At 41.5% G+C, this 25,071-nt stretch overlaps 1 protein-coding gene and 1 pseudogene across 1 annotated transcript in view; one reads left to right on the top strand and one right to left on the bottom strand.

Annotated features, from left to right (window-relative positions):
• Positions 1-25,071, top strand: part of LOC110531972 (transmembrane and coiled-coil domains protein 1) — a 466,184-nt gene that overhangs the window by 318,633 nt on the left and 122,480 nt on the right. The window lies entirely within an intron of this gene.
• LOC149980908 (general transcription factor II-I repeat domain-containing protein 2B-like) lies at positions 10,739-14,047 on the bottom strand (annotated as a pseudogene).

Genomic DNA, 25,071 nt, shown 5'->3' with positions numbered 1-25,071 from the left:
CAATTAGGATCTGGCTAAAAATACTTGAATCAGTTATTGAACCCTTTATGGTTGTGAGGTCTGGGGTCCGCTCACCAATTAAGAATTCAGACACTGCATGCAGAATTCTGCAAAAACATCCTCTGTGTACAATGTAAAACACCAAATAATGCATGCAGAGCAGAATAAGGCTGATAACCTCTAACTAAATCCAAACCTTCCATAACAAAGCCAACATCTACAGAGAGATTAGCCTAGAGAAGAGTCTCCTAAGCAAGCTGGTTCTGGGGCTCTGTTCACAAACACAAACAGACCCCAAAGAGCCCCAAGACAGCAACAGCGACACAATTAGACACAAACAAATAATGAGAGAATTAAAAGATAAACATTGGAAAGAATTTACCCAAAGAAATTAGCAAACTGGAATGCTATTTGGCCCTACATAGAGAGTACACAGTGGCTGACCCAAAATGTATGAAAGCTTTGACTATGTACAGCCTCAGTGAGCATAGCCTTGCTATTGAGAGAGGCCCCCATAGGCAGACCTGTCTCTCAAGAGAAGACAGGCTTTGTGCACATTGCCCACAAAATGGGGTGGAAACTGAGCTGCACTTTTGTTTATTATCTATTTCACTTGCTTTGGCAATATTAACATATGTTTCTCATGCCAATAAAGCCATATATGAGAGCGAGAGAGATAGCTAGTATCACAGTGCTCTGGCTGACTCACCAGTATGTGGTCTCCAAGAGAGAAGATGCATCAGTAATAAAATGTTGAAACTGAGCAGTCGTAAACTGGTGGAGACACTGCTTAAATTATTTAAGCCCTACATTATTTAACTTAATACTGGAATCTGGATGTTTCTCTGGAATGAAGGACTAATAACACCCATCTACCAAAAAGGAGCCAAATTTGACCCCGATAACTACAGAGGCATCTGTGTGTGCAGTAATCTGGGGAAGATATTTTACATCCCCAGACCTCACCCTACCTGACACACAGATTTAAGTCCTTGTTGTACTCTGACAATTTAGTTTTGTTGTCATCCACAGAACAAGGTTTTACAACCAGCCAAATCTCAGACTAGACATACTCACACTAGACATATGTCAATGGTGTATTGGACGCAAAGTCAGGTGCAGGAGAGCAGAGTACAATGAACAGGCGCACTTTTATTATAGTTCCAAAAAACGAGAGCACTACATAAATCAAACGTGCTCAAAAAACGGAACATAAAAGTAAAGCGTGTAAACTAACACCACCTAACATGAAAAAAATGGAGTGGTGATGGCTAGAAAGCCGGTGACGCCAAACGCAGACCGAATAAGGAGAGGAGCCGACTTCGATGGAAGTCATGACAACATAGCATAGTAAATATAAATCCAAGACACTCAAATTAATATAATATGTTACTTTTGGTATGGTTACATACATGGGCGCTGTACTCCAAACAGCCTACCTGACTCCTCAGAGGCATTCGCATGGTCCTAAAGCACACAGTTACCGGATTTTGTATCACATTCCAATGATACAACTAGGGGGACAAATGCTATTTTAAAATGTGGACATGTCCCCCCTGTCCCCAGTGAAAATTGCAACCCTGGTTACATAAGGCAGAAGGTTACCTAATGCAAAAAAACTAAAGTAGGGTAGTTGGTCTTGGTGGATGGGTAGGCATTTAACGCAAACATATAGCAACCCAAAGGTTGCATGTTTGAATCTAGTCATGAACAATTTGAGCTAGTTAGCAACTTTGCATCGACTTACTAGTTTTTAGCTACTTTGCAACTACTTAGCATGTTAGCCAACCCTAACCTAACCCCTAATCCCTTACCCTAACCCCTAGCCCAGCTAATGTTAGCCGCCTAGCTAACGTTAGCTACCCAGATAACGTTGACCACAAGAAATTGAATTAGTAACATATCATAAGTTTAGCAAATTCCTAACATTTTGCATCAATTGCAATTCGTAACATATCATACAATTTGTAATTTGTAACATGGATTGACATCCACAGATTTACTTTTACTACATTACCTTTACCCCTGAGTCCAGGTGTCACGTTCTGACCATAGTTATTTTGTGTTTTCTTTGTTTTAGTGTTGGTCAGGACAAGAGTGGGCATTCTATGTTGTGTGTCTAGTTTTCCCGTTTCTATGTTTGGCCTGGTATGGTTCTGAGGCAGGTGTTAGTCATTGTCTCTGATTGGGAACCATATTTAGGTAGCCTGTTTTGTGTTGGGTTTTGTGGGTGGTTGTCTTCTGTCTTCGCCTGTCTGCACCAGACAGAACTGGTTTGGTTTTTTCACATTTGTTGTTTTGTATTTTGTAGTGTTCACGGTTATCGTCTTTATTAAACATGATGAACACTAACCACGCTGCGCTTTGGTCCTCTCCTTCGTCCACAGAAGAAAGACGTTACACCAGGTTGTTACAACAGAGCTTATCCCTTGTTGAGCAGTACCGCTAAAGATGGGCTCTAACAGTAAACTTAGAAAAATGTAAATCATGATCAGAAGAAACCCAGATCCCAGGGAAACTGGCACCAGTTTACCTACATTGGAACTACATTAAAGCAAAGTGCCAGCTATGGTTACCTGGGCCTGGAGATAAGCTCATCTTGGAGTTTCAGCCTAGCTATAAAGGCATAGGGGCGGCAGGGTAGCCTAGTGGTTAGAGCGTTGGACTAGTAACCGGAAGGTTGCGAGTTCAAACCCCCGAGCTGACAAGGTACAAATCTGTCGTTCTGCCCCTGAACAGGCAGTTAACCCACTGTTCCCAGGCCGTCATTGAAAATAAGAATTTGTTCTTAACTGACTTGCCTGGTTAAATAAAGGTAAAATAAAAATAAAATAAAAAATAGAGTGAAAAAAATAGTATTTTTATGCTATCAAATCCAAATTCAGCAACACAAATATTCTAATAAAAATGTTGCTCAAATTGTTCTATTCCATTTTTGACCCCAATACTACTGTATAGTAGCGAAGTATGGGGACCCATCTCTGATCTTAACTTAAGCAAATGGGAAAAAAAGACCCATTGAGATATTTCTGTTAGAATTCATGAACAAGTATTTTAGGTGTCTCCAAACAATGCCTGCAGGGCAGAACTGGGACTTTTCCCGCTACACATTCAAGTGCAGAAAATAGCATTTAAATTCTGGCAGCATTTAAATCAAGCAGACCAGAGCTCTATTAAAAACAAAGCTCCATTAAGAGTAACCATTTCTCCCAAAAGGACAAGGCCGGACCGCTCATTAGGCAGGGTTAGGTGGCCGCCTGTGGCAGCAGATTGAGAGCAGAATTTTCTGAGCACCTCCAACAATACATAAAACCTCACATATTTCTGTCCCAAAACAGTGACTATTTCTTTCAACCAGTGGCATATGGGCTTTTTAGGTGAGCGCTGATGCCGCCCTATGATATGCAATGCCCTATTTTGTCAATTCCCAGCGTGCCTCTACAGGGTGCTGTTGGAGAGATATCACTGTGGCGCTCCACCAACATCCCGCCCCATAAGTGTGCTAACATAAATCATGAAGGAAAAATAGCATATGGTAAAAATAGTATGTGGCTTTTTCTGTAGCCTACAGGCTGGAGATAAAATGTGTGAGAATGTGATGAGACAGAAACGTTTTACATCGTGCACATTTCTCCTATCAAATAGCCTAACTTAAAAGGCACCCAATCAAATAAAAGATGTGCTGACATGTTAAAAAATAACATATCCTAAAAACGGGGAAGGTCAAAGTAAAATGGACAATATGGAATGCATAATCAGGCTACTCACAACTGCTGTCCAGGAGCGGCTAAATTGTTATGATCAGTGGTTTCAAGTTTGTATCCGTAAATCTTTTACAAGCTGATCATAGCGAAAAAATAAAATACTTCTGCATTTCCTGCTGTGCAAACACATTGCAAATAGGCTCAGGATAACTCCTCCTGATAAAGTTGGGATTTTCAGAGCTAAAATAGCCAAATTGACTAGTCACAGGAATCATGACTAATAGAGCCAGTGCAACAGCTTGTTTCACAAACTGTGGGCCAAACATGGATGGGCATTCATGAAATGTGATTGTGGCGACATGGTACAGGCTACACCCAAGTAAGCACAACGCCCCTGTCTTTTTTTCAGTCCTGTCCGGACCAGCAGTCTTTTTTGGTGTGTTTTTACAATTGTAGGCCTTCCACATACACTGAACAAAAATATCAAGGACAATGGTGACATCATTGATGACCTTTAAGGTTGCAGTGACACATCCATAACCTGAGCGGAAACCAGATTGCATACCAGAGAGAATACTATAGACATCAAGAAAGCCAGTCAGCTGATTATTGGCAAGTTTGTTCAACACTTTTGATAAACAGGGCAAAATAGAAATAAGCCTATAACAGTTAGGATCAGCTTGATCTCCCCCTTTAAATAAAGGATGAACCGTGGCTGCCTTCCAAGCAATGGGAACCTTCCCAGAAATGGAGAGACAGGTTAAAAAGGTCAGGGATAGGCTTGGCGATGATAGGGGCAGCAACCTTAAAGAAGAAAGGGTCTAAACCATCTGACCCAGATGTTTTTTGGGGGTCAAGTTTAAGGAGCTCCTTTAGCACCTCGGACTCAGTGACTGCCTGCAGGGAGAAACTTTGCCTGCAGGGAAAAAGAGGGAGAAGCATTGGGGATAGTCGCATTAGAAGGGGTGGGAGATTAGGAAATGTTGGATGGGCAAGGAGGTATGGCTGAGTCAAATATGAATCCTGACTCAATGAAGTGTTGATTAAAGAGCTCAGCCATGTGCTTCCTGTCAGTAACAACCACATCATCAACATTAATGGACATGGGCAGCTAAGGAAGAGCAGGGTTTATTCTCCAGGTATTTACCCATGGACTTTACAATGTCCCAAAACTTTTTGGAATTAGTGCTACAGGATGCAAATTTCTGTTTGAATAAGCTCACCTTTGCTTTCCTGACTGACTATATATATTGGTTCCTGACTTTCCTGAGAAGCTGCATATCGCGGGGGCTATTCGATGCTAATGCAGTACGCCACAGGATGTTTTTGTGCTGGTCAAGGGAAGTCAAATCAGGAGTGAACCAGGGGCTATATCTGTTCTTAGCTAAAAAAAAATGGAATGGGGCATGCTTATTTAAGATGGTGAGGAAAGAACTTTTAGAGAACAACCCCAGGCATCCTCTACTGGCATCCTCTACTGAGTCTAAAGGACAGTGGCGGCTCAGGTGAGAGACATTATCAAGGGTCATCCACTTTGAACATGTGCCATTAAAAAGACGAACTGAAACACTATCTGAAGAAGAACATGAATAAATGCCAGGAATGGAAGGATGAGCGCCGGGGACAGGGGACGGGGTTTAACCGTGCCCGTACTTGATTTAGGCTTACCCACTATTGTTTATTTGGGGTATCAGGTTGATTGTGGAGGTCTACACACTGCATATAGTATAGTAATTTACATTTTGCATTGAAATACATATTGCGTTAAAATACCAATCTGTCATTACCACAAGTGATGAGAAAAGTGAGAGTCTTAAATTAAAGTGATAGAACCAACGTGAAGTACTTAGGACTGTCATTCTAAAATTGGGTTAGAACATTTATCAATAGTTATAATTATGATTTGGAAAGGCAAGGTTTCTAGAGACAGAGCTGTGCCCTAAAAATGTGAGGAGGGACACTAGATTGTAGCTTGGGAAATTCTTGTCCCAAACTCATTCTTAACCAGGTTGGTGTGAAACTGTTCTAAGATGTGTTCTCTCTCTCTCTTACCTGTGATTTGTTATTAAACCCTTAACCGGTTTACATTATGTGGAACACTGATCTGATGAGCATGCACCAACCTTTTGAATGTCTTAGAGGAATTGTTAAACAACTGGGTTTTATATTTTGACTAAGTTGTTGTCCCAGGGACAGTTAGTGAAAAACATAGGTCAACGCATCCCGATTGTGGTAAGAAATATGGAAACAATGGCTAACATTGAGAGATTTATTCACCTAAAGATCCCTTGTGTATGTGTGTATTTGTTTGATTCTCACACCCATTAATGAAGTATAACCTTTGTTATGAGTATAATATTACCATACTAAGTGGATTGTATAACACAGAATGGAGTGTTTGAAATTATGAAGTGTCTATTTTTTTGTGTTGATTTCCATTACTTTAATCGGAGTATAGGATTTTTTTTATAGAAGCTCAAATCTAAATATTTGCATTAAAATGTAATGATTATTATCAAACCGGTGATAAAAGGATGGAATATAATGGGCATTTTAATGTTTGTGCTTTTCTGAAAATTAGTTTCTGTGTTCTATTCATGTGCTGTTCTAATAACCAATTTATATGTTCATGCAAGTGACTGATTTAACAAATCCTCACTTATCAGTATCTGCAATTTGGCAGAATGCCCTGACCTTGTTTTGAGAACGAACAAAATATATCTCTATTTCAAGGTCTCAGCTTAGAGAGAAGCAGCCCCGTGAGGTATTGGTCTGTCACATGTTATGAACAAGTATTGGTCGGTCACGTGAATGAAACAAAATGGTTATGATTAATCAATTATGCTAAATAATGCAAATATAACTTGTCTGTGTATAGCCATATAAAAAACAACTGCTGGGACTGCCCAGACAGAGATCCTGATTGAAATGTGTATGGTGCGTTGAGTTGGTTGGAAACTCTCCAGTGAGATGACAATAAACAATGATTCATTTAAGATTGAGTTTGAGTGTCCCTGTGTAATAATTTCCACGACAATGTAATACGCTCATATGCTGTACTTATTATCCACACACACCCATACAAAACCATGTGCACACACAGACACAAACACACACACACACACTACTGACACCTGCATGCACATCTACAGTGCCTTGCGAAAGTATTCGGCCCCCTTGAACTTTGCGACCTTTTGCAACATTTCAGGCTTCAAACATAAAGATATAAAACTGTATTTTTTTGTGAAGAATCAACAACAAGTGGGACACAATCATGAAGTGGAATGACATTTATTGGATATTTCAAACTTTTTTAACAAATCAAAAACTGAAAAATTGGGCGTGCAAAATTATTCAGCCCCCTTAAGTTAATACTTTGTAGCGCCACCTTTTGCTGCGATTACAGCTGTAAGTCGCTTGGGGTATGTCTCTATCAGTTTTGCACATCGAGAGACTGACATTTTTTCCCATTCCTCCTTGCAAAACAGCTTGAGCTCAGTGAGGTTCGATGGAGAGCATTTGTGAACAGCAGTTTTCAGTTCTTTCCACAGATTCTCGATTGGATTCAGGTCTGGACTTTGACTTGGCCATTCTAACACCTGGATATGTTTATTTTTGAACCATTCCATTGTAGATTTTGCTTTATGTTTTGGATCATTGTCTTGTTGGAAGACAAATCTCCGTCCCAGTCTCAGGTCTTTTGCAGACTCCATCAGGTTTTCTTCCAGAATGGTCCTGTATTTGGCTCCATCCATCTTCCCATCAATTTTAACCATCTTCCCTGTCCCTGCTGAAGAAAAGCAGGCCCAAACCATGATGCTGCCACCACCATGTTTGACAGTGGGAATGGTGTGTTCAAGGTGATGAGCTATGTTGCTTTTACGCCAAACATAACGTTTTGCATTGTTGCCAAAAAGTTCAATTTTGGTTTCATCTGACCAAAGCACCTTCTTCCACATGTTTGGTGTGTCTCCCAGGTGGCTTGTGGCAAACTTTAAACAACACTTTTTATGGATATCTTTAAGAAATGGCTTTCTTCTTGCCACTCTTCCATAAAGGCCAGATTTGTGCAATATACAACTTATTGTTGTCCTATGGACAGAGTCTCCCACCTCAGCTGTAGATCTCTGCAGTTCATCCAGAGTGATCATGGGCCTCTTGGCTGCATCTCTGATCAGTCTTCTCCTTGTATGAGCTGAAAGTTTAGAGGGACGGCCAGGTCTTGGTAGATTTGCAGTGGTCTGATACTCCTTCCATTTCAATATTATCGCTTGAACAGTGCTCCTTTGGATGTTTAAAGCTTGGGAAATCTTTTTGTATCCAAATCCGGCTTTAAACTTCTTCACAACAGTATCTCGGACCTGCCTGGTGTGTTCCTTGTTCTTCATGATGCTCTCTGCGCTTTTAACGGACCTCTGAGACTATCACAGCGCAGGTGCATTTATACGGAGACTTGATTACACACAGGTGGATTGTATTTATCATCATTAGTCATTTAGGTCAACATTGGATCATTCAGAGATCCTCACTGAACTTCTGGAGAGAGTTTGCTGCACTGAAAGTAAAGGGGCTGAATAATTTTGCACGCCCAATTTTTCAGTTTTTGATTTGTTAAAAAAGTTTGAAATATCCAATAAATGTTGTTCCACTTCATGATTGTGCACCACTTGTTGTTGATTCTTCACAAAAAAATACAGTTTTATATCTTTATGTTTGAAGCCTGAAATGTGGCAAAAGGTCGCAAAGTGCAAGGGGGCCGAATACTTTCGCAAGGCACTGTACATTCCATAGATAATTTCATTGTATCTCATAGTACCTATTCACTTGTCCTGGGGCCCTTGTTAAGGACAATGGCCTCTTGAACTTGACCAAGTACTTGGACATTTTAGCCAAAAACCTGGTTGACTCTGCCAGTAGGTTGACACTTGGGCGTAAGTGGATCTTCCAGCAAGACATTAATCCCAAGCACTAATCAAAATCCACAAATAAATGGTTAATTGACCACCAAATCAACATGCTGTGGTTTGAATTGAATGGGGCAGACGAAGGATAACAAGGATCTGGAAAGATTCTGTATGGAGGAATGGTCTAAGATCTCTCCCAATGTGTTCTCCAATCTCAGAAATCTTTTTGAAAAAGGCTCAGTGTTGCTATCCTTGCCAGGGGAGGGTGCTAGAGTATTGAAAACACGGGTGCCAATACTTTTGATCCCAATCTTAGCTTCTAAACAAAATAGATTTATCTCTAGTATAAAATAATATAATTTACCAATTTTCTCAAGCATACCTTACAGCTCAAGATTTATAATATTTATTTTATTCACAATTTTTTGCTCATCTTTATCAAGGATGCCAATAGTTATGGACCTGACTGTATATTATGTATATACAGTACAATCACCATTACTAATATTTATATTTTACTGTTATTGTTGATTTAAATGTTTTATTTAACCTTTATTTAACTAGGCAAGTCAGTTAAGAACAAATTATTATTTACAATGTCGTCCTACCCCGAACAAACCCTCCCCGAACCCGGACGACGCTGGGCCAGTCTCACTTTGCCTAGCAACATGGGCCTTAGAAATGGTGAGAGAGTAAGAGGGAGAGAGAAAAAGAGGGAACTGTGAAATAATGAGATACAATGAGATCATCAACGGAATGCAGGTGTGTGTGTGTGTGTGTGCGTGTTAATAAGGCTGGCAGAGGAACAGGCACACAGAGCGCACAGGCAGCAGGGAGATGTAATAGAATTCCACAGAGCCTCCTTCTGTAGTAATCAACAGTGTGATGGAGGGCTCACACCTCCTCTCTGGACTTCACTAACAACTACTTATTTTCTCCTCACGTCTCTCCTCTCCCTTGTTACTGTTCCTCTGATTCTCTCTCTCTCTCTCTCTCTCTCAGAAGACACTTCTCAATTTGTCCTGTCTTCCGTAATTTTCCGTCTCCTTCTATTCCCTAATTCTATCTTCCTCAAACATTGCCCTCTTTCACATTCCTACCTCAGGAGCCACACCCGATCTGTCCTCATTCACTCAAAAATACTCTCCTTTCACCCTTTTCTCCTCTTCACTCTTTCACCCCCAGACCTTTTGCCTGATACTATCTCACAGATATCTAAATGATTCTTCTGTCAAACTCAAAACTGATTCCCTGAAGTGAATCACTACTAACAAATCCCTCCTATCTGATACTCTCAAAACCTCTAAGCCCATTTACTGAATCTCCCATCCCAGAAACACTGAACAACCTTCTCTCCGCTCCTCTTTTGCTCATCTCTAAATTCCCCCCCCCTCTCCTACACAACCATCTAATTAAAAGGCAGTAATAATCCCTCTCTATCCATCCTTCTAATTCTCTTTCTATCTCTCAGTGCCCACTTCGTTTTTTTTTCTTCCTAGCACTACACAGCTGATTAAAATAATCAAAGTTTGATGATGAGTTGGTTTTTGGAATCAGCTGTGTAGTGCTAGGGAGGGTTGGGAAACCCTGGAGTAACTCATCTCTGAGCTGACAGCAGTCTACTGGGCTCAGTTAAGGACCCAACTCATGAATAAATGAATAAAACAGGCAAATGATAACAAGATAGCTCATTATATTTAGAGCACTCACTTTGTGTAAGTGTGTCTGCCACTAGAATGTGCCATTACAATTTTAGCGTTTCTAGTGGAATACCAAATTTTGTCCGTCAACCATGAAGTTGCATAGTCTACATTCATATTCATTGTATCAATATTAAATGTGTTGGTTCGTATGCACAGGTGAGTAGACACTATGCAGAAACGTTCTATTTTTGGCAGTGCCTCTCCAATCAGAGTGTAGCAGATTTATATTTCTGTCTTCCATTTTATTAGCCTCTTATCAAGGTGGCTGTGCTGAAACTTTAGCCCAGGGTTTCAATCTTATTAAAGCATTTAAAAAACAACTTCTCCGTTTTAAAATGGCCTATGTGGCATTGACATGAGTCAGAAACATTTATTATGGTGTAAAAATGCACCACAAAGTGTATATAGGATCATTTTGGTCATAAAGTCAGTCTCGTTCAAAGCTGAGATTTATGAGATGATGAGAAATATGAGTATGTCACAGAATCAAGGATACGCCACAGTTTTCCTGAGGGTTAGGTATGGATGTAAACAATTCATGCCCCCTCTTGCTGAAAACACAGAATGGCAACACCCATTTAAAGCCTCAGGTCCACGTTCAAATTGTCCTCTTTGAGACGGAGCTAGAGATAGAGTATAGTAAGTTTAAGTTAGTATTAGCATAGTATCCACTAGATTAGAGCTAGATCATTATTAAGGTTAGTTAGTAGTAGTAGTCATAGTCATTGTAGTAGCTAGTAACATTAGTTAGCCAAGACCATGCCATCAGTTTGAAAATGCATGGTTCCAGGAAGCACGGCAGTCATTAGTTTTCATGCCCTGCTGAAAGTACTACCATGCGGGACAGGTGGTTGCAGTCCGCCGGTCCACAAGTCTCCACCAGCATCAGTAGCTTGGTGTGCAACACACATTTCACTCGGGAATGCTTTTCAAACTTCAACCAAGTGGATTTCGTTATCCATTCCAAGTTAATCCTATCTGTGAACGCAGTACCTACAATATTGCTAGATGGCCCAATAACATCTGACGCTACCACTTCTGCACGCTGCCAATTGTCAAACCCATGACCGGTGGTGGTGAGTATAACCAGAGATACTGGAATATGATGACCCCTCTGGTACAACTTAGCTAACGGCGTTAGATAATGTTATTGCTGGTTATGTAGCTATCTTTTGATAATATGAGCCAGACAGGCTAGCTAACATTAGCTAGCGAGGCAGTCTAGCTAACATTAGCTAACATTAGCATAGGTAGCTAGCTATGTAACTATAAAGTTACCTCATTACAACTTATTTTGCTCGTAGCTCATACACATTTATTGTGTATGGTCTAGATTAGGCCCGGGCAATTATTTTCCATGCAGGGCCACATTAGAATATATTTTTGCCATCGCGGGCCAGAATCATATTACAGGATACATCATGTCTATGACTATGTTGACAGATATATCTACTGTAAATCATGTCCAGATATGCTACTTATTTTAATTTTTTAACATGCACAGAAATAAACCACATCTATGTTCTTCTTTTGGTAGGTATTTTCATTATTAAACATGCAATGAACTACACAGAGGGAAAGTACACTGTGCATTCAGCACCACGGACAGAACTCTTGTTAATTAAAAAACCTTTTGTGACTAGGGGGCAGTATTTTCATTTTTGGAAAAATAACTTTCCCATAGGAAACGGGATATTTTGTCAGGACAAGATGCTAGAATATGCATATAATTGACAGCTTAGGATAGAAAACACTCTAAAGCTTCCAAAACTGTAAAAACATTGTCTGTGAGTATTACAGAACTGATATTGCAGGCGAAAGCCTGAGAAAAATCCAATCCGGAAGTGACTCATCTTTTGAAAGCTCTGCGTTCCAATGCGTCCCTATTGAGCAGTGAATGCTCAACCAGATTACTTTTTCTCCGTATTCCCCAAGGTGTCTGCAGCATTGTGACATAGCGGCTACATTGCGCAAGTGGTCACCTGATGGCTCTCAGAGTGATTATTGCGTAAAATACAGAGGTAGCCATTATTCCAATCGGTCCTACTGAAAAACCAATTGTCCCGGTGGATATATTATCGAATAGATATTTGAAAAACACCTTGAGGATTGATTGTAAACAATGTTTGCCATGTTTCTGTCGATATTATGGAGCTAATTTTGAATATTTTTCGGCATTTTCGTGACTGCAATTTCTGGTCGATTTCTCAGCCAAACGTGAAGAACAAACGGAGCTATTTCGCCAACAAAAATAATATTTTTGGAAAAAAGGAACATTGGATATCTAACTGGGAGTCTCGTGAGTGAAAACATCCGAAGCTCATCAAAGGTAAACGATTTAATTTGATTGCTTTTCTGATTTCCGTGACCAAGTTACCTGTTGCTAGCTGGACAAAATGCTATGCTAGGCTATCGATAAAGTTACACAAATGCTTGTCTAGCTTTGACTGTAAAGCATATTTTGAAAATCTGAGATGACAGGGTGATTAACAAAAGGCTAAGCTGTGTCTCAATATATTTCACTTGTGATTTTCATGAATAGGAATATTTTCTATTAATATTTATGTCCGTTGCGTTATGCTAATTAGTGTCAGTCGATGATTACGCTCCCGGACCCGGGATGGGGAGTTGCTAGAGTTAACAGGTATGCACAACAACACAAGAAAGTGAGAGAGCTCAACATTACACTTAAACTACTCAATCAGTGTGAGGAGTGAAGTCTCTGATGGGCATTGACTAGAGTAGTGAAGTCAGGTATAGTTTCTGACGTCGCTATGCGCAGGATTGATGAGAGGTGAGAGTCAGTAAGCGATGATCTGTGCCTTGACTTGTTATATTTCATCACTGAAAATGTCTGTTTAAATCCATAGGTTGACCAAACAGTACCAACATCTTCTGAGCATGACTCCTAATCTTTGGAAAGTTTTGTTCGTCGAAAGATGCATAGAACCTCGTCAGTGACATTGTTTTGAATGGTTCTCCAATCACTGCATCAGACTCAAGATCGATAAGCTCAAGTTGCAGGTCAGTGGGAGCATTATCCACATTGAAAGTGAATGGAGAGGAAACCAAAAGCATGTCATTTTCCAACACTTTGAAATCCTCAAAACAACAAGAAAACTCGCCATTCAAAGCACACAGCAGAGATGTATACTTCTCCCGCTGGTCATCTGATAGGAAACAGACTAGTAGTGTCGGAAGGTGGGTGAGACTGTTGGCTTCTACTTGGTGGGTCAGGAGGAGTAATTTTCCCTTGAAGGCTTTGACAAGGCTGGGCATCTGATATGCAAAAAGGCCCTTCCCTTGTAGTTTGAAATTCAGTTTATTCAGAAGGGCCATGATGTCCATTGAGGGCAAAATCAATCAACCATTCTTTATCTTGCAGTTGAGGGAATCCACAAATTTTCCTTTCATTTGCAAAAACTCATCAATTTCCGACTTCAGGTCCCACATCTTTTTAAGCACCTTCCCCAATCTCAGCCATCTCATGTTTGTGTGGTAGGGGAGATCTGCATGACCCGACTCGGTCTCTTCCAACAGTGAGACAAACTGCCTGTGGTTTAAAGATTTTGCTCTTATGAAGTTTACCACTTTAGTGACTGTATCCACAACATGGCTCAGTTTTAGAAACACATTTACAGAGCACTTCCTGATGAATAATGCAAAGCAGGAAAATCATTTTCAGATCTGGTTTCAGCTCAGCGACTTGATCTTGTATCCTTTTCAAAAGGCCAAAGTTTTATTTCCTGTCACACACTTACAGTATTAACCTGTGGTTGTGCTCTTCATTGACTGCAATTAACTAATGCACATATGATGGCGCTGGAGAGGATGGCTGCCGTTTTATTGGCTCTTAACTTCTTGATACTGCCCATCCCGGATCCGGGAGCGTAATCATCGCCTCAAACTAATTAGCATAACGCAGCGGACATAAATATCCCTAGAAAACGTTCCCATTGAAAATCACAAATGAAATATATTGAGACACAGCTTAGCCTTTTGTTAATCACACTGTCATCTCAGATTTTCAAAATATGCTTTACAGCCAACGCTAGACAAGCATTTGTGTAAGTTTATCATAGCCTAGCATCTGGCAGCAGGCAACATTTTCACGAAAATAAGAAAAGCAATCAAATTAAATAATTTACCTTTGAAGAACTTTGGATGTTTTCACTCAGGAGACTCCCAGTTAGATAGCAAATGTTCCTTTTTTCCAAAAATATTATTTTTGTTGGCGAAATAGCTCCGTTTGTTCTTCACGTTTGGCGAGAAATCGACCGGAAAATGCGATCACTACAAAGGCAAACTTTTTTACAAATTAGCTCCATAATATCGACAGAAACATGGCAAACGTTGTTTAGAATCAATCCTCAAGGTGTTTTTCACATATCTATTCCATAAAATATCCACCGGGACAATTGGTTTCTCATAAGAAGCGATTGGAAAAATGGCTACTTCTGTACTTTCCGCAAGATTTTCTGCGGGAGCCATCATGTGACCACTTGCTCAATGTGGTCCCTTACGGCGATTCTTCAACATAAATGCGTAAAAAGACGTCACAATGCGGTAGACACATTGGGGAATACGTAGAAAGCGTAAGCTCATTCGTAGCCCATTCACAGCCATACAGTGCCTTGCGAAAGTATTCGGCCCCCTTGAACTTTGCGACCTTTTGCCACATTTCAGGCTTCAAACATAAAGATATAAAACTGTATTTTTTTGTGAAGAATCAACAACAAATGGGACACAATCATGAAGTGGAACGACATTTATTGGATATTTCAAACTTTTTTAACAAACAAAAACTGAAAAATTGGGCGTGCAAAATTATTCAGCCCCCTTAAGTTAATACTTTGTAGCGCCACCTTTTGCTGCGATTACAGCTGTAAGTCGCTTGGGGTATGTCTCTATCAGTTTTGCACATCGAGAGACTGAAATTCTTTCCCATTCCTCCTTGCAAAACAGCTCGAGCTCAGTGAGGTTGGATGGAGAGCATTTGTGAACAGCAGTTTTCAGTTCTTTCCACAGATTCTCGATTGGATTCAGGTCTGGACTTTGACTTGGCCATTCTAACACCTGGATATGTTTATTTTTGACAAATCTCTGTCCCAGTCTCAGGTCTTTTGCAGACTCCATCAGGTTTTCTTCCAGAATGGTCCTGTATTTGGCTCCATCCATCTTCCAATCAATTTTAACCATCTTCCCTGTCCCTGCTGAAGAAAAGCAGGCCCAAACCATGATGCTGCCACCACCATGTTTGACAGTGGGGATGGTGTGTTTAGCTGTGTTGCTTTTACGCCAAACATAACGTTTTGCATTGTTGCCAAAAAGTTCAATTTTGGTTTCATCTGACCAGAGCACCTTCTTCCACATGTTTGGTGTGTCTCCCAGGTGGCTTGTGGCAAACTTTAAACAACACTTTTTATGGATATCTTTAAGAAATGGCTTTCTTCTTGCCACTCTTCCATAAAGGCCAGATTTGTGCAATATATGACTGATTGTTGTCCTATGGACAGAGTCTCCCACCTCAGCTGTAGATCTCTGCAGTTCATCCAGAGTGATCATGGGCCTCTTGGCTGCATCTCTGATCAGTCTTCTCCTTGTATGAGCTGAAACTTTAGAGGGACGGCCAGGTCTTGGTAGATTAGCAGTGGTCTGATACTCCTTCCATTTCAATATTATCGCTTGCACAGTGCTCCTTGGGATGTTTAAAGCTTGGGAAATCTTTTTGTATCCAAATCCGGCTTTAAACTTCTCCACAACAGTATCTTGGACCTGCCTGGTGTGTTCCTTGTTCTTCATGATGCTCTCTGCGCTTTTAACGGACCTCTGAGACTATCACAGTGCAGGTGCATTTATACGGAGACTTGATTACACACAGGTGGATTGTATTTATCATCATTAGTCATTTAAGTCAACATTGGATCATTCAGAGATCCTCACTGAACTTCTGGAGAGAGTTTGCTGCACTGAAAGTAAAGGGGCTGAATAATTTTGCACGCCCAATTTTTCAGTTTTTGATTTGTTAAAAAAGTTTGAAATATCCAATAAATGTCGTTCCACTTCATGATTGTGTCCCACTTGTTGTTGATTCTTCACAAAAAAATACAGTTTTATATCTTTATGTTTGAAGCCTGAAATGTGGCAAAAGGTCGCAAAGTTCAAGGGGGCCGAATACTTTCGCAAGGCATTGTATAAGGAGTCATTGGCATGCAGCGCTTTCAAAATATTGGGCACTTCCTGATTGGATTTTTATCTGTGTTTCGCCTGTAACATCAGTTCTGTTGCACTCACTGACAATATCTTTGCAGTTTTGGAAACGTCAGAGTGTTTTCTATCCAAAGCTGTCAATTATATGCATAGTCGAGCATCTTGTCGTGACAAAATATCCCGTTTAAAACGGGAATGTTTTTTATCCAAAAATGAAAATACTGCCCCCTAGTTACAAAGGTTAACCCATAATTCTATCCTCCTGATTCCTGCTTACCAGAAAATATTAAAGCAGGAAGCACCCATGACTTGGTCTATAAAAAAGTGGTCAGATGAAGCCGATTCTAAACTACAGGACTGTTTTGCTAGCACAGACAGGAATATGTTCCCGGATTCTTCCAAAGGCATTGAGGAGGACACCACATCAGTCACTGAATTCACGCATCGATGATGTTGTCCCCACAGTGACTGTACGAACATACTCCAACCAATATCCATGGATTACAGCAAACAGTCGTACTGAGCTTAAGGGTAGAGCTGCTGCTTTCAAGGAGCGGGACTCTAACCCGGAAGCTTATAAAAATCCCGCTATGCCCTCTGACGAACTATCAATCAGGCAAAGTTCAAATCGTACAACACCGGCTCTGACGCTCGTTGGATGTGGCAGGGCTTGCAAACTATTACAGACTACAAAGGGAAACACAGAAAAGAGCTGCCCAGTGACACGAGCCTACCAGATGAGCTAAATAACTGCTATGCTCGCTTCAAGGCAAGTAACACTGAAACATACATGAGAGCATCAGCTGTTCCGGACGACCACTGGGCCAGACGGATTACCAGGATGTGCACTCCAAGCATGGCAAGTGTCTTCACTGACATTTTCAACCTCTCCCTGTCTGATACTAACATGTTTCAAGCAGACCAGCATAGTCCCTGTGCCCAAGACCACTAAGTTAAAAGCCTCTTTTTGATAGAGGGCAGCATTGGGAAGTTTGGATGAAAACCGTGCCCATAGTAAACTGCCTGTTACTCAGGCCCAGACGCTAGAATATGCATATAATTAGTAGATTTGGATAGAAAACACTCTAAAGTATCCACAACTGTTAAAATCATGTCTGTGAGTATAACAGAACTCATATGACAGGCGAAAACCCGAGAAACATCCAACCAGGAAGTGGGAATTCTGAGTTTTCAAGTAAATGCCTATTGAATATCAAGTGTCTGTGGGGTCAGATTGCACTTCCTAAGGCTTCCAGTGGATTTCAACAGTCTTTCAAAGTTGTTCAGGCTTCTGTTGTAAAAAGGGAGAGAATAAGAGCACTCAGCTCTTATGGCTCAGCTGAAAGTCATGAGTTGTTTATGGCACATGGCCGTAAGTGCGACGTTCAATCTCTTTCCTTTCTAATGAAAACAGTATTGTCCGGTTGAAACATTGTTGAATATTTATGATAAAAACACCCTAAGGATTGATTTGAAACATCGTTTGACATATTTCTACGAACTTTAATGGAACTTTTTTAACTTTTCGTCTGGATGTTGTGCCCGCGCTTTGTGCATATGGATTACCTAACTAAACGCGCAAACAAAAATATGAACTTTATCGAACAAAACAAACATTTATTGTGTAACATGGAGTCCTGGGAGTGGCACCAGATGAAGATCATCAAAGGTAAGTGATTAATTTTAACGCTATTTCTGACTTTTGTGACACCTCTCCTTGGCTGGAAAATGTCTGTATGGTTTTTGTGGCTAGGCGCTGTCCCAACATAATTGCATGGTGTGCTTTCACCGTGAAGCCTTTTTGAAATCGGACACTGTGGTTGGATTAACAAGAAGTTTATCTTTGAAATGGTGTATAATACTTGTGTGTTTGAGGAATTTTAACTTGTTATGGCTGCCTAACCCGATATCGGGATAAGTGTCATCAACAACCACTGAATAGCATAGCTTACATACAATAAATATTACTATAAATATTTATATTCATGAAATCACAAGTGAAATATGGCAAAACACAGCTTAGCCTTTTGTTAATCCACCTGTCATGTCAGATTTTGAAATTATGCTTTACAGCGAAAGCAATCCAAGCGTTTGTGTAAGTTTATCGATCGCACGATAAAACATTAAGTACACTTAGCATCGGGTAGCTCAGTCACGAAAATCAGAAAAGCAATCAAATTAATAATTTACCTTTGATGATCTTCGGATGTTTTCACTCACGAGACTCCCAGTTACACAACAAATGTTCCTTTTTTTCCATAAAGATTATTTTTAGATCCAAAATACCTCCGTTTATTTGTCGCGTTATGTTCAGAAATCCACAGGAAAGAGCGGTCACGACAACGCAGACGAAAATTCAAAATAGTTTCCATAATGTCCACAGAAACATGTCAAACGTTTTTTATAATCAATCCTCAGGTTGTTTTTAAAATATATAATTGATTATACATCAATGTCTTTCACAGTAGGAGAGGGGAAAACAATGGCTGTCCAAATTCTGTTGCGCGAGCAAAACTCATGTGACCACTTGTTGCGATGTTATCGTTCTGGATCATTTTTCAAAATAAAAGCCTGAAACTATGTCTGAAGACTGTTGACAGCTTGAGGAAGCGATAGGAAAAGGAATCTGGTTCATATCCCTTTAAATCCAGCAAAGGGAGGCTATAGAACATGGAGTTCTCAAAATAGAAGCCACTTCCTGTTTTGATTTTCCTCAGGGTTTCGCCTGCAATATCAGTTCTGTTATACTCACAGACGTCACCAAGATGGCATAGCAGTCAGTCTTTTGTCCTCGTCTTATTCTTGTCTGTATATATATATATATATTTACTACTTTCTTTGCATACCTTTTTATACACTGCTCAAAAAAATAAAGGGAACACTTAAACAACACAATGTAACTCCAATCCCACTTCTGTGAAATCAAACTGTCCACTTAGGAAGCAACACTGATTGATAATAAATTTCATATGCTGTTGTGCAAATGGAATAGACAACAAGTGGAAATTATAGGCAATTAGCAAGACGCCCCCAATAAAGGAGTGGTTCTGCAGGTGATAACCACAGATCACTTCTCAGTTCCTATGCTTCCTGGCTGATGTTTTGGTCACTTTTGAATGCTGGCGGTGCTTTCACTCTAGTGGTAGCATGAGACGGAGTCTACCACCCACACAAGTGGCTCAGGTAGTGCAGCTCATCCAGAATGGCACATCAATGCGAGCTGTGGCAAGAAGGTTTGCTGTGTCTGTCAGCATAGTGTCCAGAGCATGGAGGCGCTACCAGGAGACAGGCCAGTACATCAGGAGACGTGGAGGAGGCCGTAGGAGGGCAACAACCCAGCGGCAGGACCGCTACCTCCGCCTTTGTGCAAGGAGGAGAAGAAGGAGCACTGCCAGAGTCCTGCAAAATGACCTCCAGCAGGCCACAATGTGCATGTGTCTGCTCAAACGGTCAGAAACAGACTCCATGAGGGTGGTATGAGGGCCCGACGTCCACAGGTGGGGGTTGTGCTTACAGCCCAACACCGTGCAGGACGTTTGGAATTTGCCAGAGAACACCAAGATTGGCAAATTCCCCACTGGCGCCAAGTGCTCTTCACAGATGAAAGCAGATTCACACTGAGCACGTGACAGACGTGACAGTCTGGAGACGCCGTGGAGAATGTTCTGCTGCCTGCAACATCCTCCAGCATGACCGGTTTGGCGGTGGGTCAGTCATGGTGTGGGGTTGCATTTCTTTGGGGAGCCGCACAGCCCTCCATGTGCTCGCCAGAGGTAGCCTGACTGCCATTAGGTACCGAGATGAGATCCCAGACCCCTTGTGAGCTCATATGCTGGTGCGGTTGACCCTGGGTTCCTCCTAATGCAAGACAATGCTAGACCTCATGTGGCTGGAGTGTGTCAGCAGTTCCTGCAAGAGGAAGGCATTGATGCTATGGACTGGCCCGCCCGTTCCCCAGACCTGAATCCAATTGAGCACATCTGGGACATCATGTCTCGCTCCATCCACCAACGCCACGTTGCACCACAGACTGTCCAGGAGTTGGCGGATGCTTTAGTCCAGGTCTGGGAGGAGATCCCTCAGGAGACCATCCGCCACCTCATCAGAAGCATGCCCAGGCGTTGTAGGGAGGTCATACAGGCACGTGGAGGCCACACACACTACTGAGCCTCATTTTGACTTGTTTTAAGGACATTACATCAAAGTTGGATCAGCCTGTAGTGTGGTATTCCACTTTAATTTTGAGTGACTCCAAATCCAGACCTCCATGGGTTGATAAATTTGATTTCCATTGATAATTTGTGTGTGATTTTTTTGTCAGCACATTCAACTATGTAAAGAAAAAAGTATTTAATAAGAATATTTCATTCATTCAGATCTAGGAAATGTCATTTTAGTGTTCCCTTTATGTTTTTGAGCAGTGTATATATATTTTTATTTTCCATAAACTCAACTTCAAAACACTCTCCTGCAACCCGCCTCACCAATTTATATTAAAAAAAAGAAAGTATTATTTACCTCAAATCTGTAATCCTCCATAGAAGCTAACCAGAAGCTAGCCAGAAGCTAGCCAGAAGCTAACCAGAAGCTAGCCAGAAGCTAGCCTGAAGCTAATCAGAAGCTAGTTAGCTTCTTTACTGGCTAATCGTTAGTATTCAACTAACCACGCTTCGTGGTCATCAGCTATCCTTTAGCTCGAAAATCTATCGCCAATTTTGTACGGCGCGGCTCGGACCGGAACATACCGGACCTATTTTTCTCTCCATGTCCCCGGAATTCAACCGGAAGCTCTGGACATTTATACCTGGATCTTGCAGCTAGCTAGCTGCTATCCGTGTGACTATCGGCTTACGTCGATCCCGGAGCATATATCAATTATTTCCGGAGCTAGCCAGCTGAAGAGTTCCATCAGCCACTCTTGGGCTACAATCACCTATCCGGAACCGTTTTACTGCCAATGCGGAGCCCCACCGGGCCTTCACAACTGGACTACCGACGTTATCTACCCGAGGGAGTTATCCAGTTGGCTCCTCCGTCGCGACGTTACCTGAACTCCCATCTGCAGTCCGCTAATTGTTAGCTGTCTTATCGGCTGCTATCTGAATAGATTTATCGGACAATTATTATTTTTTTAATTCTTGGGCCTCTATAACTTTATCTATTTTTTTTATTTTTGCGAATTGGATTGATCCCCTCTACCACATGGAACCCCACTAATCCTACTGATGGAAACGCACGAGGTGGCTAAAAACAGACCTTCATCCTATGCTAGCTTGCTACCGATGGCCCGGCAAGCTGTCTGAATCACCGTGACCCCAACCAACCTCACTACTCACTGGACCCTTTTGATTACTCGACTAAGCATGCCTCTCCTTAATGTCAATATGCCTTGTCCATTGCTGTTCTGGTTAGTGTTTATTGGCTTATTTCACTGTAGAGCCTCGAGTCCTGCTCACTATAAATTATCCAACCTATTAGTTCCACCACCCACACATGCGATGACATCTCCTGGTTTCAATGATGTTTCTAGAGACAATATCTCTCTCATCATCACTCAATACCTAGGATTACCTCCACTGTATTCACATCCTACCATAACTTTGTCTGTACATTATACCTTGAAGCTATTTTATCGCCCCCAGAAACCTACTTTTACTCTCTGTTCCAGATGTGCTAGGCGACCAATTATTATTGCTTTTAGCCGTACCCTTATCCTACTCCTCCTCTTTTCCTCTGGTGATGTAGAGGTGAATCCAGGCCCTGCAGTGCCTAGTTCCACTCCTATTCCCCAGGCGCTGTCTTTTGATGACTTCTGTAACCGTAATAGCCTTGGTTTCATGCATGTTAGCATTAGAAGCCTCCTCCCTAAATTAGTTTTATTCACTGCTTTAGCACACTCTGCCAACCCGGATATTCTAGCTGTGTCTGAATCCTGGCTTAGGAAGACCACCAACAATTCTGAAATTTTTATCCCTAATTACAACATTTTCAGACAGGATAGAACTGCCAAAGGGGGCGGTGTTGCAATCTACTGCAAAGATAGCCTGCAGAGTTCTGTCCTACTATCCAGGTCTGTACCCAAACAATTTGAACTTCTACTTTTAAAAATCCACCTCTCTAAAAACAAGTCTCTCACCGCTGCCGCCTCGAAAAGACCACCCTCTGCCCCCAGCTGTGCTCTGGACACCATATGTGAACTGATTGCCCCCCATTTATCTTCAGAGCTCGTGCTGTTAGGCAACCTAACCTGGAACATGCTTAACACCCCAGCCATCCTACAATCTAAACTTGATGCCCTCAATCTCACACAAATTATCAATGAATCTACCAGGTACCTCCCCAAAGCCGGAAACACGGGCACCTTCATAGATATAATCCTAAACAACTTGCCCTCTAAATACACCTCTGCTGTCTTCAACCAAGATCTCATCGATCACTGCCTCATTGCCTGCATCCGTAATGGGTCATTGGTCAAACGACCTCCACTCATCACTGTCAAACGCTCCCTGAAACACTTCAGCGAGCAGGCCTTTCTATTCGACCTAGCCGGGGTATCCTGGAAGGATAATGATCTCATCCCGTCAGTAGAGGATGCCTGGTTATTTTTTTTAAATGCCTTCCTCACCATCTTAAATAAGCATGCCCCATTCAAGAAATTCAGAACCAGGAACAGATGATTCTCTCCAGACCTCCAGACCCTTGGTTCTCTCCAGACCTGACTGCCCTTAACCAACACAAAAACATCCTATGGCGTTCTGCATTAGCATTGAACAGCCCCCGTGATATGCAGCTTTTCGGGGAAGCTAGAAAGCATTATACACAGGCAGTTAGAAAAGCCAAGGCTAGCTTTTTCAAGCAGAAATTTGCTTCCTGCAACACTAACTCAAAACAGTTCTGGGACACTGTAAAGTCCATGGAGAATAAGAACACCTCCTCCCAGCTGCCCACTGCACTGAAGATAGGAAGCACTGTCACCACTGATAAATACACTATAATTGAGAATTTCAATAAGCATTTTTCTACGGCCGGCCATGCTTTCCACCTGGCTACCCCCCTACCCCGGTCAACAGCACTGCACCCCCCACAGCAACTCGCCCAAGCCTTCCCCATTTCTCCTTCTCCCAAATCCAGTCAGCTGATGTTCTGAAAGAGCTGCAAAATCTGTACCACTACAAATCAGCCGGGCTAGACAATCTGGACCCTTTCTTTCTAAAATTATCTGCCGAAATTGTTGCCACCCCTATTACTAGCCTGTTCAACCTCTCTTTCGTGTCGTCTAAAATTCCCAAAGATTGGAAAGCAGCTGCGGTCATCCCCCTCTTCAAAGGGGGGGACACTCTTGACCCAAACTGCTACAGACCTACAGTGGGGCAAAAAAGTATTTAGTCAGGCACCAATTGTGAAAGTTCTCCCACTTAACAAGATGAGAGAGGCCTGGAATGTTCATCATAGGTACACTTCAACTATGACAGACAAAATGAAAAAAAAATCCAGAAAATTACATTGCAGGATTTTTAATGCATTTATTTGCAAATTATTGTGGAAAATAAGTATTTGATCACCTACAAACAAGCAAGATTTCTGGCTCTCACAGACCTGTAACTTCTTATTTAAGAGGCTCCTCTGTCCTCCACGCGTTACCTGTATTAACGGCACCTGTTTGAACTTGTTATCAGAATAAAAGACACCTGTCCACAACCGCAAACAGTCACACTCCCAACTCCACTATGGCCAAGACCAAAGAGCTGTCAAAGGACACCAGAAACAAAATTGTAGACCTGCACCTGGCTGGGAAGACTGAATCTGCAATAGGTAAGCAGCTTGGTTTGAAGAAATAAACTGTGGGAGCAATTATTAGGAAATGGAAGACATACAAGACCACTGATAATCTCCCTCGATCTGGGGCTCCACGCAAGATCTCACCACGTGGGGTCAAAATGATCAGAAGAACGGTGAGCAAAAATCCCAGAACCACACGGGGGGACCTAGTGAATGACCTGCAGAGAGCTGGGACCAAAGTAACATAGCCTACCATCAGCAAGGGCATTGAAGATGAAACTTGGCATGACAATGATCCCAAACATACCGCCCGGGCAACAAAGGAGTGGCTTCATAAGAAGCATTTCAAGGTCCTGGAGTGGCCTAGCCAGTCTCCAGGTCTCAACCCCATAGAACATCTTTGGAGGGAGTTGAAAATCTGTGTTGCCCAGCAACAGCCCCAAAACATCACTGCTCTAGAGGAGATCTGCATGGAGGAATGGGCAAAAATACCAGCAACAGTGTGTGAAAACCTTGTGGAGACGTACAGAAAACGTTTGACCACTGTCATTGCCAACAAAGGGTATATAACAAAGTATTGAGATAAACTTTTGTTATTGACCAAATACTTATTTTCCACCATAATTTGCAAATAAATTCATTAAAAATCCTACAATGTTATTTTCTGGATTTTTTTTTCTCATTTTGTCTGTCAAGTGTACCTGTGATGAAAATTACAGGCCTCTCTCATCTTGATAAGTGGGAGAACTTGCACAATTGGTGGCTGACTAA

The sequence above is a fragment of the Oncorhynchus mykiss genome, chromosome 9, assembly GCF_057628025.1.
Source record: "Oncorhynchus mykiss isolate SJ-2025 chromosome 9, ASM5762802v1, whole genome shotgun sequence".
Lineage (NCBI taxonomy): Eukaryota > Metazoa > Chordata > Actinopteri > Salmoniformes > Salmonidae > Oncorhynchus > Oncorhynchus mykiss.
The sequence above is the reverse complement of the archived record's forward strand: the minus strand, read 5'-3'. Positions and strand labels throughout refer to the sequence as shown.